Genomic DNA, 18,365 nt, shown 5'->3' with positions numbered 1-18,365 from the left:
TGTTTATTGTTAGTGTATAGAAACATTATTGATTTTCGTATGTTTATTTTGTCCCCTTTGAATTTACTGTATTTGTTTATTATTTATAATAGTTTTCTTTTGTGGATTCTTTAGGGTTTTCTACATATAAAATCATGTAATCTGCATATAGTGAGAGTTTTACTACTTTCTTCCCAGTTTGGATGCCTTTTTTTTCCTTTTACTTGCCTACTTGCTCTGTCTAGAACTTCCAATACTATATTAAATCAGAGTGGTGGGAATGGGCATGGTTGTCTCATTCCTGCTTTTAGAGGTATAGTTTTCACTATTTCACCACTGAGTATGATGTTAGCTGTGGGTTTATCATAAATGGCCTTTAATATGTTGAGGTCCTTTCTTTCTGTACCCATTTTATTGAGAGCTTTTATCATAAATGGATGATGAATCTTGTCAAATGCTCTCACTGCATCTATTGAGATGATCATGAGATTTTTGTTTTTCGTTTTGTTAAGATGGTATATCACATTGATTCATTTGTAGATGTTGAACCATGCTTTTATCTCTGGAATAAATCCCACTTGATCATGGTGTATGATATTTTTAATATATTTTTGTATTCAATGTGCTATTATTTTGTTGAGGATTTTTCATCCATGTTCATCAGTGATATTGGCCTGTAATTTTCCTTTTTTGTGTTGGCCTTGTCTGGTTTTAGTATCAGGGTAATTTTGGCCTTGTAAAATGAGTTAGGAAGAGTCCCTTCCTCTTCAATGTTTTGGAAGAGCTTGAGAAGGATAAGTATTAAATATTTGAATCTTTGGTAGAATTCATTGGAGAAGCTATCTGGTCCCAGACTTTTGTTTTCGGGAAGTTTTTGGTTACTCTTTCAATCTCTTTACTAGTGAGTGGTCTATGCAGATTATCTATTTCTTCTTGATTCAGTTTTTGGAGATTCTATGATTCTAACAATTTTTCTGTTCTTCTAGGTCATCCACTTTTTGGGGTACAACATTCTTTTATAATCTTTTGTATTTCTGTGATATTCATTATAATTTCTCCTCTTCAATTTCTGATTTTATTTATTTGAGCCTTCCCTTTGTTTCTTAGTGAGTCTGTCAGACAGTTTGTCAGTTTTGCTTATCTTCTCAAAGAAATAGCTATTAGTTTCTACTACTAATTAGGACCACTTTTGATTCATCCCATATGAGTTGGTATGATGTATTTTCAGTTTCATTTGTCTCCAGATATTTTTTCATTTATCCCCTGATTTCTTCATTGATCCATTGGCTATTCAGTAGCATTTCGTTTAGTCTCCTCATGCTTGTGACTTTCTCTGCTTTTTTCTTATAGTTGATTTCTAGTTTCATAGCATTATGGTTGGAAAAGATGCTTGATATGGTTTCAATCATCCTAAATGTATTGGGGCTTACTCTGTTTCCCAACATATGATCTATCTTTGAGAACGTTCTATGTGCACTTGAGAACAACGTGTATGCTGTTGTTTGGGGATGCAGTGTTCTATATATAAGTCCATCTGATGAAATTTTTTGTTTAATTCCACTATTTATTTGTTCACTTTCTGTCTGCATGCTCTATCCATTGATGTAAGTGTGGTGTTGAGTTCCCCTACTATTATTGGGTGGCTGTTAACTTCTCCCTTTGGGTCTGTTAATAGTTGCTTTATGTACTTTTGTGCTCCTGTTTAGGTGCATATATATTCATAAGTGTTATGTCCTCTGGGTGGAATGTCCCTTTTATCATTATATTCTGTCCCCTTTGTCTCTCATTGCCTTTTTTATCTTGAAGTCTACTTTGCTTGAAATAAGTATGGCAACTCCTGCTTTCTTGTGTTTGCTACTTACTTGGAGTACCATCTTCCACTCCTTCACTCTAAAGCTGTGTTTGTCTTTAGAGCTGAGATGGGTTTCCTGAGGGCAGCATATTGTTGGGTCTTTTTTTTAATCCATCCAGCCACTCTGTCTTTTGATTGGAGAATTCAATCCATTTACATTTACAGTTATTATTGATATTTGCGTGCTTAATGCTACCATTTTATTGCTCATTTTCTGGTTGTTCTGTATTTCTCTTTTTTCTTGTCCATGTATTTCCGACTCCCCTTTCAGTATGGTGATTCTCTATGATGGTTTTTCTAGTTTTCCCTTTATTTATCATTTGTGTCTCTGTTCTGATTTTTTGTTTAGTGGTTATGATGAGGTTTGCATAAAGGATCTCATAGATGAGATCATCCAATTTCTGATAGTCTCTTATCTCTTTAGCCTAAGCTTGTTCCTCCCCCTCCTCTTCCCTGTCTAGTTATTATTGTCACAACTTATTCCACTTTGTCTTGTGAGTTTGTGATTAAAATGAAGTGCTTATAGTTATTTTTGATACTTCCCTTCCCTTTATCTTTAATGTTGTAATTAAGTGTTTGCTAACCTGTTCTGATAGAGAGATGCAATTACCTGATTTTGTCTATTTATCTCCTTGTTCAAAGCTTTGAAAAGATTTTCTTTTTCTTTTTTAGGTATAGGGGCCTTCATGAGCATTTCTTGTAGGGGTCTTGTGATGATGAATTCCCTCAGCTATTGTTTGTCTGGGAAAGTTTTTATTTCTCCATGATATCTGAAGGATAGTTTCACTGGATAGAGTATTCTTGGCTGAATATTTTTGTCTTTCAGTATTTTGAATATATCATTCCACTCTCCTAGCCTGTAAGCTTCCTGCTGAGAAATCCACTGAAAGGGTAATAGGGGTTCCTTTGTAGCTTATTTTATTCTGCCTTGCTGCTCTTATATTTTTTCTTCGTCATTGACTTTTGTCAGTTTTGCTAACATACATCTTGGAGAAGGCCTTTTTACATTGATGTTATTATAAGTTCTATTGGATTCATTTACATGTAATTCCAGCTCATTCCTTAGGTTTGGGAAGTTCTCAGCTAGTATTTCTTTGAACAAGCTCTCTGCTCCTTTCTCCCTCCCTTCCCCCTCCGGAATGCCTATAATCCTTATGTTGCATTTCTTAATTGAGGGAGATATTTCTTGGGGAATTTTTTCATTTCCTTTTAGTCTTAGTTGTCCCTCCCCCCAACCTGAAGCATTTCTGTGTCTAAATTACTAATTCTGTCCTCCATAATGTCAGCTATTGTTTTTAAGGATTCTAGATTTTTTAAATCTCATTCATTGTATTCTTCATCTCCAGCATTTCTGTTTCATTTTCATCTTTTTAGAGTTTCAGTATCTTCTGTGAAGAATTTCCTCTGAGCATTAATTTTGTACGTGAGCTCATTGAACCGTCTTTCTGAGTTTTCTTGTAACTCATTGAGTTTCTTTATGATGACTATTTTGTATTCTCTGTCATTTAGAATGTAAATTTCTGTGACTTCAGGATTAGTTTCTGGACATTTGCCATTTTCCTTCTGGTCTGGAATGTTCATGTATTTCTTCATGCTGCTTGGTGGGGTGGACCTTTGCCAGCGCATAGTGGTATTTTCTGGTCACAGATTCCACCTGCCATCACTGTAAGGTGCAGGATCTGTTTGCTGAGCCTGCTGCATCTGCTGGCCATTATACTTGTCCATTTGAAGCTGTGCCAAGAGGGCCCATCTGCATTCACCCACTGGCCACTGCTACTTCACATATGCAGGCACAGGTGCTCTGGCAGGGATCCTCCATCTGGCTGACTGGCTGAGTTCTTGCACCAGGTGGGATTGGGTTAGAGGGAGTGCTTTCTTTCCTGCCCATGCTCATGCTCTGCACTCACTGGCAGTCCACCTGGGGCGCTCGGCTGAGTGGGAGTGCCCCCATGGTGACGGAGCCGCCTCGGTGTGGAGCTTTCCCAAAGGCTGGGAAGCAACTCCAAGAGTGAAAAAGTTCCTGTGGAGGGCTGTCTTTTCCCCCATCACCTCTCAGAGTCACATGCTGGTTGCTGAATGAGGTCCTGTGCTCTAGATTGCTGGCACTGGGGAGGGAGAACAGATTCACTTAGCTCCTTCCACTGCTTCCTGGGGATCTAGCACCCCCAACTTCAGATATATGGAGGCATACATCTCTCAGACATCTATTGTGTTGTGAGGATGTCCTCTGTTGGTTAGTTAATGTCCTCTTCATTGTATCTTAGGGGTAAAGACTATGGAAATATCTCACTCCACAATGTTGCTGACATCACTCTCCACTCCATTGCCTTTGTTTGGTGAATTCTACCCACTTGCATTTAGGGTGATTATTGATACATGAGGACTTAATACTGCCATTTTATCCTTTGTTTTCTGGTTGCTCTCTATTTTTATTTTTTTTCTTGTGTTTCTGTCTGCCATTTCAGTTTTGTGGTTTTCTGTGATGTGTCTCTCAGTGTCCTCTTTTCTTACATTTTGTGACTCTGCTTTGAATTTTTGTTCTATGGTTACCATAGGTTAGTATAAAAGATCTCATAGATGAGATAATCCTTTTACTGCTGATAGTATGTTATCTTTATTTATCTATGCAGATTCTGTCTTTTTCCTCTTCCACTCCTATGTTTTTGTTGTCACAAACTAGTCTTTTTTATGTTGTGAGTTTGTTAACAAATTGAAGTGGTTATAGTTATTTTTAATGCTTCCTTTCTCTTTAACCTTTATGTTATTTTTGTTTGCTAAAATACTTTGATTTTGTTTTGTTCTGTTTATCATCTAGCTCCATGCTTTGTATACCTTTGCCTTTTCATTTCAGGTAGGAGAGCTCCTTTCAAGATTTCTTGTAAGGCTAGTCTAGTGGCAATAAACTCCCTCAGATTTTGTTTGTCTCGGAGAGGCTTTATATCCCTTCATATCTGAAAGATAACATTGCTGGATAGAGTATTTTTGGCTGACAGTTCTTATCTCTTGATATTTTCAACATGTTATTCAACTTTTTCCTGGCCTATAAAGTTTCTGCTGAGAAATCTATTGATAGCCTAATGGGTAGATTGTAGATTATTGTTTTTTCTCCCTTGCTGCCCTTAATATTCTTTCTTTGTCATTGGCTTTTGATCGTTTTATTTTCAAGTGTCTTGGGGAAGGTTTTTCTTTTTGTAAAAAAATTTTATTGAGATTATGATAGTTTACAACCTTGCGAAATTTCAGTTGTACATAATTGTTTGTCATTCGTGTTGTAGGTGTATCATTTCACCCTTTGAGCCCACCACCAACACCCCTTTTCCCCTGTTAGCCACTAATCTGTTCTCTTTGTCTACATGTTTAAAATCCACATATAAATGGAGCCATACAGAGATTGTCTTCTCTATCTGGCTTATTTCACTTAACATAATACCGTCAAGGTCCATCCATGTTGTTGTGAATGGGACAATTTTATCATTTTTTATGGCTGAGTAATATTCCATTGTGCATTAATGTGAGTGGGTTGTTGAGGTCCCCTACTATTATTGCGTTATTTTTCATATCTTCTTTTAGGTTTGTTAACAGTTGTTTTATGAACTTTGGTGCTCCTATGTTGGGTGCATAGATATTTATAAGCATTATTTCTTCTTAATGTAGTGTCCCTTTGATCATTATATATTGCCCCATTTGTCTCTCGTTATCTGCCTTATCTTTAAATCTACTTTGTCTAATATAAGTATTGAGACACTTGCTTTCTTTTGTTTGCCATTAGCTTGGAGTATCATCTTCCACCCCTTCACTCTGAGCCTCTATTTGTCATTGGAGCTGAGATTTGTTTCCTGGAGGCAACACACTGTTGGATCTTGTTCTTTAATCCATCTTGCCACTCTGTGTATTTTTATTAGGGAGTTCAATCCATTTACATTGAGGGCAATTATTGATATATGAGGGCTTAATGCTGTAGTTATATCACTCATTTTCCGGCTTTCCTGCATTTCCTTTGTTTCTCATCTTGTGTGTTTTGGTCTACCCATTGACTTCTGCATTTTCTTATGCTGTGTTTCTTCTCTTCCATTGTGTCTTTCATCTTTAGTATTTCTGATTGATTCTTCTTTATAGTTTCAATCTCTTTTGTGAAGTAGCTCCTGAACTCATTGAATTGTTTCTCTATATTCTCTTTTACCTCATTGAGTTTTTTTGATGATAGCTATTCTGAATTCATTGTCATTTAGTTTACTTATTTGTGCATCACCAGGCCTGAATTCTGGGTGCTTGTCATTTTCTCTCTGGTCTGGAGATTTGATAACTCGCCTGATGCTGGAAGTACCAGTTTTTCCCCTTGTGATATGATTTGGCTGCATTTACAGCCTATTGCCACTGGATGGGGGTCTAGAGCCAAGTATTCTGAGCCCTCTGCCTTTAGCCAAGATGGCACAGCACAGCAGGTGTTGGGGGGGCGCTTTCTCTTGCACGCAGGCCCTGGTTTCCCAATCAGCTGTTGCTATCTGGTCTCCTGGGGTCTTGGCTTGATGAGGTCACCCCAGGCGAAAGCTTTTGCCCCATTAGAGGGCTTCCCTCTAGGCTGCAATGGCACTAGGGAGTCCTGGTTATCCTGTGGACATGCAACCCCTCCCCTACTCCTTCCCTCACAGAGCCTCCCACGGCAGCAATCCCAGTCTTCAGGGGAGGGAGCGAAGTTCTCTCTTATCCTATTCCAGTTCCTGTGAGGAGGATTCCAGCCCCTCAGCCCTCTGTTGTTTGGCTGCTGTGACTCTTCAAGGATTCTTGTGCTATTATGGTATATTCTGTTCAAATATGGTTGCTCCATTTTGTTGTATGTTAGAGGGGCGAGAGTCCCAGGCAAGCTCACTCCGCCATGATGCTGACACCACTCTTGGGGAAGGTTTTTCTATTGACAGTATTATGTGTTCCATTAGCTTCATGTACAATCCAGTTCCTTCCCCAGGTTTACGAAGCTGTCAGCTATTATTTCTTTAAATAGGCTTTTTGCTTCCTTTTCTCTCCTCCTTTTGGGATACCTATTATCCTTATGTTGCTTTTCCTAATTGAGCTGGATATTTCTCATTGAATTTCATCATTCTTTTTAAGTCTTAGTTCTCTTTCCTCTTCTACCTGAATCATTTGTAGTTTTCTATTTTTGAACTCACTAATACTCTCTTCCATATGTTCTGCTCTATCTCCAATACTGTCTACTTTTTTCTTCATCTCATTTATTGAGCACTTCAGCTCCAGAATTTCCATTTTGTTGTTTTTTAAAGTTTTGATCTGTTTTGCAAACTACTCTTTCTGTTCATTTATTTTATTCCTGAGCTCATTGAGCTTTCTGTGTTTTCTTGTAGCTCACTGAGTTTCTTCATGACAGCTATTTTGAATTATCTGTCAGTTAGATAGCATTCTTCTGTGACTTCAAGTTTGTTTTCTAGAGATTCGTCATTTTCTTTTTATGATACTGTTACCATAACTTTTCATGTGCTTGATGATTTTCTTCTCTGCTGGTGCTTTTACAGTAGCAGACACCTTCCTTAGTTAAGTAAGGCTTTGTTTACTTTCGTTCTGAGCTGGCTCTGGTTGTATTTGAGAGTCATCACTTTCCACCCTCCACTTCCTCTGCTAGAGGTGCCTTTACTGCCCTCGTTGTGCTGCTTGTACTTTGCTGTTTCCAGTGTCACTACAGTAGTGGGTGTCACCACTGGAGTCACTGGGATGGCAAGCACCTCTACTGCCTCCATGGTCACCTGAGTTGTGGGTTTCCACACTGCAGTTTGGGGTGCAGGAGGATGGGACAAGAGCCATGGTCATGGATGCCTTTGCCATGTCCAGGGTTGTTGGGTTAGCAGGCGATGCTGCTGTGGGTGGGGGAATGAGGTTGTGGGTGCCACTGAAGTTGGGAGCGACCAGGTAGCAAGCTCCACTGTCACTGCTACTGAGCTTTCTGCATCCTTGGGCACTGCTGTTGCCTGGGGGCTAGTGTCATGCATGTTGCTACTGCTTCTGAGGTTTCCAGGGGTACTGGTACCACCACTGCTAGGGGTGCTGTGTTCACAGGTGTCACTGCCACTGCTAGGCAGGCCAGAGTTGGAGGCATTACCACCACCACCTTGGGGGAAAAGTTGCCTGAGTCACTGGTACTGTCACAGTCCCTGGATCCTTTGGTCTGGGGCACTGCTGTGATCCCTAGAACCTCAGGTCATGAGCACTTCTGCCACTGCTTGGGACACTGAGGTCTTGGATGCAGCCCCCGCTGCTGTGACTGCTGGTGTTGCAGGTGCTGCTACTAGTGGAGGGGCAGTGGGCTGGGTCACAGTTGTTGCCACAGTTCCTGGAGTCTCCAGTTGTGTCTGCCACTTTTGTTCCTTGGTCTTCCATTCACAAGGATTGCCCCAGTTCCTGGAGTCTCTGGTTGTGGATATCATCATAGTTCCTGGAGCCTTCAGCTCAGGAGCTGCTGCTGCTTCTCTTCTGGTTCCCCCACCTCTACAAGGTCCAGGCCACTCACCTTCAGATGTATTAAGGTATAGATTTCTCAGGCATTCTGGTCTGCTATGCAGAGAATCCTTGTTGGTCTGTGGATGTCCTACTGGTTGTAACTTAGAAGAGAGAGACAAAGGGAACAACTCACTCCTCCATGATGCTGATGTCACGCCAGCCAATGCTTAATTTTTGAAACCAGGAAACTAACCAGGTTGACCCCTTCTGCAGGTGTCCAGCAACAGCATGAATGTCAAATAAAATAAAGGCTCAATGTAGGAATCTTTATTACCTTTCCTGGTGGGATGCTCCCATGGTGTTATAAAAATATATCATATACTATTTAAAATGCTCATTATCTCACTGATTATGTAGGAGTTAATGTATGTGACCTATTTATTTTACAGAGAAGACCAGAACTTATGGAAAGGTATTTGTAGGAGTGATACAAAAGTTTGGCAGTTTTTGCTAAATCATAGCAAGTGTTTTTTACTAGATGAGATTAAATAGGAAGACATTTAGTGCTTTCTCAAATTTACCATTGGCTGTTGATTAGCTCATCCAATTATGTATGAAATTTAGTACCACTCAGATATCTTATATATTAATTATGTTTGGCACTTCTGACAAATACTGAAAGTAGCACTGATAACAAGAATTTATTGATTTTGAAAGTTTATACACAAGTTTGGGATTGGGAGGCAAGATCCCTGACCTCTGCTTAAGCTTCTCTACTCACTTACTATGTGCTTTGGGTAGAATTGTGTCCCCCAAATAAGATATGTGCACGTCCTAACTGATAGTACCTCAGAATGTGACCTTATTTGGAGATAGTGTCTTTACAGAGTTAATTAAGTTAAAATTAGGTCATTACGGTGGGCTTTAAACAAATATGCTGGCATCCTTCTATAAAGGGGAAATTTTGACATAGAGACAGACACACACAGAAGGAAGAAGGCCATGTGACAATGGTGGACTTGAGAAATGCATCTATAAGCCAAAGAATACCAAACATTTCTGGCAAACAAGGAGAAACTAAGAAAAGGCAAAGGAGGATCCTTCCCCTACAGGTTTCAGAGAGATAATGGCCCTGCTGACAACTTGATTTCAGACTTCTAGCCTCCAGAAGTGAGACAACAAATTCTCTTAAGTCACTCAGTTTTGATACTTTGTTGTGGCAGCCATAGAAAATTAATACATTTTGTGAACTTAACATTTTATGTCTGAGGTTTTTTTAATCTATGGAATAGAGATAAGATGATAATAGCTGTATTGATTATTTAAAAGAATTATTTGGAGAATCAAATGAGACTATAGGTGTCAAAGTGAGTGTGTAGGTCCCTGTGTGTATGTGTATTTTAAGCATAAGACAATAAATGTCAAAGTATATAGCATAGATATAGATAGGTAGGTATTTCAAATATAAGGGTTTGTGTATATGTGAATATATATGTATACATAATATATTTTAATATACAATTCTTGGGGGAATTTTTCTTGTGAATTTCTGGAATGCAGGGGCAGAATCTTTCTCATTTTTATATCATTATTGCACCTCATTTTTTTATCCTTATTGCATTTTTATATCCTTATTTCACCTCATTTGGATCTCTATTGCACTCAAGTGGAAATTGGGGTGGAAATTCAATGCATATTCTTTGAATTATACTCAAAGTATTAGATACCTATGAACAGGCAAATATTATAAAGTTAAATTTAGTCTCATAATTAATGATAAAAGTATAACAGATTTAGACCTATCGTCATGGAAGAGTATATATGAAGTTACCATGTGTATGCCAACCCTTAAATAAGACAATTTTATATACATCAGGGTTGGAATTGCAGATTTCACAACACTTTGGATCTGAATTTGAAAATTGCTGTATGTCTTTTTATCATGTCACATCATGTGTCTCTTCATGGCACACTCCTGTTCTAGGAGTTCTTGTAGCACATAGAAATTTTAGGTAAGCTGTCTAGTGATGAATGAAATAGAAATTAATCTAGTGACTTATGAAATAGAAATTTGCTAAATTTTAGGTAAATTTGTCAAGGACCTCAACAAAATAAATTTCTTATCTTTAGCTATAGGGTTAGAAAAAAACCCAAATAAGTAGAATTGCATTTTTCAATGACCATTTATTTTATCATATTAGCTGCCCTCTTAGTTACTGAACATTTGGTGTTTTTAAAATTCTATGCAAGAATTAATTATTATGACTGTATCTGTTATTGTTTATTTTGGCTTTGGGTATATTCTTCACCAAGCTGGAATTTAAGAAGAAAATTGTTTATAAAATTATCTCAATAATAGCAATATACACTGTTTTTTATGGCAAGAAGATGCAAAAGGGTGTGGTGTAATTTTATTATGGATGTTTTATGTCTTTGTGCGAGATTTAATGAGATTAAAAACAGTGATCTTCAGCTCATAAACAAATGTTAATTTTTTAACACAGTCATAAAAAAACAATTTTCAGGCTATCATAATTAAAGTTGCCCTTAACTGTAGTAAGAAGTATAACAAGTAACATGTACATTTTATAACATAAATTTAAGCATTTTATTCTTTTTGATTTTGTAATTTTAATTCTTCTATGAATCAAAGTAAGTTTTAAAAAATGAAATAAATGTAAATAAAAGGAAAACAAAGTGTCAGCAATGCTTGTCTTTATTTATCTGGCTCTATACTAGTGTATACAACAGCAACTGAAGCCATCAATTATAAATGGCATAATGTATATTTGAAGGGAATAACACATTCCTCTTTTCTTTTGTGAGGTATCTTTCTCTTCACTGTGCTGTAAGGTTAAAGACATCCTTTAAAAAAATACTTGAAAATAAATTGCTGATTACTATTCAAGTAATGAAATATCAATTTGAGAAAATTTGTGGAAAAATGACAAAGCTATAAAATTGTAATTGCGCTATCAAAATCAGTATTTTACACTTTGTTTTCTTGTAGGGTATAGAATTACTTCCTTGGATTCCTGAAAGCTAATCCAATAAATTGTTGCATTTAAAAATGCATGTAGTAATTAATTATAGACTGCATAGTGACCTTCCTCATTAATTTCTGTGTTTGGAAAAGCCTTACATTCTTGCTCTATGGACCTTAGAACCAGACATTTTTCTCAAAAAGCAGAAATCAAAATGTCACCAAAGTCATGATATAGATAAATATAAGTGGTTAAAATGATAAGTAACTTGTATATTGAATATCTTTAACATTGACCAAACTTTCTTTTAAATCATTCTAAATATAATACTTTTAATTGCTTGACTTGCAAGACATTTCTTATTCATAGGAAATTCTTTGAAATTTTTGAGTAGATATTAAAAGTCTTGTTGTTAGTGCCATTAAGTCAATTATGAATCCTAGATATCCTGTGTACAGCAGAGTGGAACCCTGCCTTGTTTTTTGTGCCATCCTCTCATCTTCCACCGCTATATCAGACAATGCTCTGCTGCTATTCATAGGGTTTCCATGGCCAATTTTTTTTCAGAGGGGGTAGCCAGGTTCTTCTTCCTACTCTTTCTTAGTCTGGAAGCTCCTCTGAAACCTGTCCATCATGGGTGATACTGCTGGTATTTGAAATATCAGTGGCACAGCTTTCAGCATCACAGCAACATGCAGCCACCACAATATGACAACCAACAGATGGGCAGTGTGGTTAAAAGTCAGCATTTTATAAATTATTTTAGTAATTATATTATACTTAAAAATATAATATTTAATAAAATAAAATTTTAATAATTATTATAAAATATATGATAAGGCTATCTAAAACTATAAATGCTAGTTTGTACATATTTTATTTCATTGAGCCAATATAATTTGAGTCTTATTTATCCCTTTTAGCTATCTTTACACATCAATTTAATAAGTGTCAAATGCCCTTGTCAAAATGTACCAATGAAACATCGTTATTTTGTTTTCCTTTAGATTTATTCTTTAAATAAACCCCAAATTCTCTTGTAAGTACTGGATTCAAAGCATTGGAGAAGGTGGTCAATACCATACAGGTGAAAGAAGAGTAAACATAATGTTACAGGAAGTGTCAAAATATTACGTATCTGATAATAAAGCTGCTGCCTCTAAAGATATAATATGCTTGTTAGAGTAATGAATCAAGCATCCTCATTTTAATATACTGCTTATCCTAAGCACATTTCCTCAGTGTTGCTTCATCAGTTGTGTACTGCTTGAATTTAATCTCACCAATTCACAATGGCATTTTCTCAGTAAGTGCACTCTTCTTCAGCTCTAGCTTTCAGTGGTAAAAGTAGCAAACTAACTTCCCAAGTCTGCAATGACAACTCCAATTGCATTGAAATCACAAAATGAAAAAGGATCTTTTTATGTAATCATTAAACAATTTAGCTCTGAGTTATTATTGGCCTTGATAGTTGATTTAATATAAATTGTAATCAGAGTCATAGGGTATGAGACTGCAAAAATATAGTTTGATCTGTTGGACATAGTTGCTCTGTCCATTGGATTTCTTCTGTGGATATTTAGCTTCTTATACTTTATAAATCATTGAAACATGATTTTGGTTTTATGATAATATACACAAATTGTATGGTAGCTAGTTGACTGATTAGCATTTGTACCTCAAATTTTGTTCATTTATACAGAAAATTTGAACTTTTTGGAACAACAATACCTTAGTATTTCTCACTTCCTAATATATAGACAGCCACCTCTCTGTCAGCATTTCTAACCTTAACACTAGTTATAATTCTATATGTGTGTATGAGTTTATAAATGCAAATACATAGGCCCATATATGACATTTCTCTTAGCCTCACACATTTGTGGATATAATTGTATTCCTATTTCACATAACTCAAATCCCACTCAACATGCACGCAAGACTCCAAAAAAGTTCATCTCACTTTACAGCAACACCAGAATATAAAGATCAAACCTCCCCAGGACTACCTGACGCTTCTTGGACTTGGGCTCTAATTCCCCAAGACTCCCAAGTGGTGCAGAGCAGCCGCTTCCACTACTTGCCAGTGATTCCTAGTAGTGGCACTATTCCTGGACATTCTTGCCTCTCTGATCATTTCTGTTTCCAAGCTCTATGATATCTGTCAGATATCCTTGACATTCTGCTAATCAGGCAGCCTGGATTCTCATTTTCAATGAACAATCACTTCAGTAGTCTCTGGGGAATTTCAGAAGGATGTCTTGTTCTTTTCCCTGCTGTACAGTGTATCTAAACAGTGCTGTTTGTACCTTAATAAAGAAGCTGTTACATTATTTTCTTACAGTACCTTTCCCTTGCAGCACCCACAGAGTTATGGCACAACTCTAATACCAGTAGTCATGCTGAGCCCCTCTCTCCCTGGCCCCAGTCTCTTATTGTATAGGAATTTTTGTGTGTCTGCCCCAAAAATATTCTGGAATATCCATGCATATGTAAACCTAAGTTTAAGTATGTTGGGACCTACTATACTCCTATCTGTATATATTTTAAGACAGCTTAACTAGGTTTTCTCTCCTCTCTCTTCACTATGATTCTCAGTCCCTTTTAGGCTCTGCTAAAAAAAAGCAGCAGCAGCAGAAGAAGAAGAAGAGGAAGAAGAAGAAGAAAGAAAGTTTAAAGAAACAGACAAACATCTGGAACGGTGGGCTATAAAAACTCAGAACATTATAATTTGCCATAAACGTATTCAAACACAGTAAAGTGCTCTGAGGACTCTGAATTGAGCTATTCAGTCTAAATATCTTACACTGTTTCATGGCCAGAGGCTGGATCCAAATCACAGTTATTTGACTGGCAACTTTAAGGTGGGCTTATGGGAACCAGTCAATAAACAGAAATCAGAATAAGCTTAACCCCAATATGAAAAATATTCTGAAATTAAATTAATTTTATTAGTCTAAGTAACCCTATTTTCTGTATACAAGACAGCACATTTTTTAAACTCTATGGTTCTTACTGGATCGTTGTATATTCATTCATTGTCAATGCATCATCAAGACAGTCTTGGATTTGCTGAAGCAATAACCAATTAGAAAATCTTAGTGGTTTATGGGGCCGGCCCGGTGGCACAGCGGTTAAGTTTGCACGTTCTGCTTCTCTGCAGCACAGGTTCTCCAGTTCGGATCCCGGATGCAGATGCAGCATGGCATGGCACACCATGCTGTGGCAGGTCTCCCACATATAAAGTAGAGGAAGATGGGCACGGATGTTAACTTAGGGCCAGTCTTCATCAGCAAAAAGAAGAGGACTGGCAGTAGTTAGCTCAGGGCTCATCTTCCTCAGAAAAAAAAAGGAAAGAAAATCTTAGTGGTTTAAAAAATCAAGAGTATGTGTCTCATTCAAGCTGCACATATGGCTGACAAAACTTCCACCATCTGAAACACTACCATTCACCTTGGAAGAGAGAAATGGAGTTTATCAAATTATGCAATCAGTCCTAAATTTTATGCACACCCATGCCTAACTGTAAATGGGTGGGGAAGTACCGGAATACTAGGATATTGGTGAACAAGGCACTGACTTCCACAGTTTGCCATTATGGTCATCAAATAAATTCAGAGCGCCTTAACACTCAATATCAATCAATTTTCACAACCTTGTGAGATCATCTATATACCGTTTTACGGACAAGGAAAATAGGGCTAAGTGACTTGTCCAAGGTGTGAAATAAAGACAACCCAAACGAGAAAAGCAAAGGCTGTTTATTCAGAATTTGCTACAGAAAGAGTCAACCATTGTCACTTGCATTTTAGTAGAGACTCAAAGGCAGGTAGAGGTGTGGAGAAGCTTTATAGTGGAAAAAAGGGAAGGTTTAGGGGTGCCCTGATTGGAGGCTGTTGGCAAGGGGAAGTTGGAGGTGACTAACTAGAAGAGGGCATCCCATGTGATGGGTCTTTTTCTGGTTCATTCTAAGTGGGAAGAAGTGGAAAAATAGGGAAGCCAGCAGTTATGAATCAAGCCCTGACTATCTGGGCCTATTGCTGCAGAGGTTGTGGTTGACCTTCCTGGACTGGCTACAGCAGAGGTTGTGGGTTAGAGTTCTTTTGTAATATATAGTACAGCCTTTATCCGTTTTTATGTTTAGTCTCTCAATGTCTTTCATTTTCATTGGCCAAATCAAGTCACATGTCCTTGAATCACTTTATGGTAGAGGAGAATTTAAATATTGACTCATGACAATTGTAGTCAATGATTAAGATTCAAGAATAGTTTGTAAAAGCATATGTCTTTACGTAAATTTATAACAAGAGACAGTTCTTGTAGTCACTTGCGTATAAAGCTATACTGATCTATTTCTTGGCCCAGGCAGATGTTTTTATCCATCATCTACATATTTTGGGATAGGCACAGAAAATTTCCATTTCATACTTAACAGTCAGTATGAAACCTCCTTCACAACCACAAATCTGCAAATCTCCTCTAATGTTAAAAATGTATATATATATGTGTGTGTGTAGATATGTGTGTGTATATATATAACTGTATATGTATGTATACACATATATATAACACACATATATACATACACATTTATATATATATACATATGCACTCACCTATATAATTAGATCAAAGACAATTTATCATGAGCATGTTCATCATCCTTCATCCCATCATTGTGGCTCTCTTGAGTTTAGACCATGAAGTAGATGATCAGAAATAGAGTACATAAGCCTGAAATAGTCCATTTATAGTGAATAGATATCTTAGTACAGTGTAAAAATTATCTTTCATAACATAAATTTTTTGTCTTTAGTAAAAAACCCCAAAATACCCAGTCTAATTTGTGCCTTTTTTATAAAGCCAATAAAAAACTCAGAAAAATTATATTTATAATTTTATTGTTAATTAGCCCATTTATACCATATAACTTGTGTAATTTAATACACATCAGATCAGTATATAAATAACAAAATTTTTCATAAGTGATAATAGAAATTAAAGTGTTCATTATCAAATGATTCATATTTTAAAGAGAAATCTTAATTTTAAGAAGGTTGCCAAAATATGAAATAGTGATGTGGTTACTTTCAATGAGTGTAATATTCACAGAGTACTGACAACATGTCTTTAATGCTATTTCTACATCCATAGTCTCTGAAGAATACACTATCTGTTCTCTCTTAAATACTGTAGACATCAAGTACAGTGCAGTCCTATTGTTCCCATCACCCAGGACTCCTGGCTCTACTTACCCCTGCTGACTCTGCCTTTCATTCTGAGGGGCTCTCCTCTGGGTCCTGTGTTGCTTTTTTCTCCTGGCCTCACTTCCTGTCTCCTATAGTGCCACACCACACGCTTCCCCAAGTAGGACACTTGGCATCTCCGATTTGTTTTCTTCCTAGTCATTCTCTCTTCAGAGGACTTCAACTCCTTCCATGCCATGGACTGTAATCTCTAAAGCCACAGATCCTGTTTTAGTCAATTTGGGCTGCTATAACAAATTACCATAGGCTGGGTGGCTTAAATAACAAACATTTATTTCTCAGAGTTCCAGAGGCCGGAAGTCTGAGATCAAGGTGCCAGTACAGTCAGGTTCTTGGTGGGACCCCTCTTCCTGGTTTACAGGTGGCTGTCTTCTTGTCCTATCCTCACATGACAGAGAACAAAGGGAGAGGAAGTAGCCTTTCCATATCTCTTCTCAGGCATTCCTATTATAAGGTCACTAATCCCATTCATGAGGGCTCCACTCTCATCACCTAATCACCTCCCAAAGGTCCACCTCCTAATACCATCACATTGGGGATTAGGATTTCAACATATGAATTTGAGGGGGACACAAACATTCAGTCTATTACAGGTCCCAAACTTTAATAAGAATCACCTGGGAAACTTGTTAAATTGCACACACCCAGGCCAGAGATGCTAATTGAGTAAGCCTCGATTTATGGCTGTACAAGTGCCCTAGGCATCTAAACTCAAGCTGGCCCTACTTTGATTTAGTAACTCACTCACCCACTCTATAATAGATATTTCTACATGGGTATTTAATAGACAACTCAAATGAAGCATATGTAAAAGAGAACTCCTAACCATCGTCAGGATCTTCCACCTAATCTGGCCCTTTCTTTCCTCTCTGAACTCATTTCTTCTCTCTTTCTCCTTCCTTCACTGTATTCCACAAGCCATTTTCTTTATCCACATTTCACACACACCAGCTCCTTCCAACCACAGGACTCTTACCAGTACTCTTTCTTCTGCTTGGATACCTTGTCACTATGGCTTTATCTGGTTCTCAAATAGCTCTTCCTCAGAAAGTCTTTCCTGTCCACTTTCCCTAACGAACTTCCCCACGCCACCCATACCACACACCAGTTAGTCCTTATCTCATCATACTACTACTTCATTCATAGCTGTGCTCGTAATCTGCTCTAACTTCTTCATTTGTTTTTTAACTTGTTTACTGTCTTTGTACCAATGATAGGCATATAAGCACTCGATAGCAAGGATCTTGTTTTGTTTTCTCTCCACTATAGACCCAGTGCTGGGCACAAGGAAGATATTAATCAGTAATGTTGGAAGGAAGGAAAGAAGGAGAGAAGGAAGGAAGGAAAGAAGAAAGAAAGGAAGGAAAACAAAAGTGGAAGAAGGAGGAAGGGGAGGAGGAGGGAGATGTCTTTGACATACAACCAATCTTCAAAATTCATCCTGTATTTTAGCATTCCTCATGTCCCTTTCCTTCTTCAGTTTTTTCATCCTACTTTTATCCAGTCCCTTAACAACTTAAACTTACAGAGCAAAATAATTTGTTCAGATATTGATCCTTTCTTGTTTTCTATGCAGTAACAGATGAAAGGAAATAGAAAATGTTTTTCTTCCAAATAACCAAATCTTTAGTTTAGAATTTTGAGCTTCCTTGTCCCAGTGTATATGGCACAGTTAATGTCTGCTCCTTATTTAAACCCTTTCTGAATGAACCCTCAATGGAGGGTTTGGTGGGGTAAGCCTGAGATTTCATGTTAACCTGGTGGATGGAGATAAAGCCAAATTTAATTAAACTAAAAATATGATGTCCCTTGTCCTTGGGTAACATAGAGGAAATCTGT

The sequence above is a fragment of the Equus asinus genome, chromosome 12 (genome assembly GCF_041296235.1).
Source record: "Equus asinus isolate D_3611 breed Donkey chromosome 12, EquAss-T2T_v2, whole genome shotgun sequence".
Classification (NCBI taxonomy): domain Eukaryota; kingdom Metazoa; phylum Chordata; class Mammalia; order Perissodactyla; family Equidae; genus Equus; species Equus asinus.
This window is presented reverse-complemented; position numbering follows the sequence as displayed.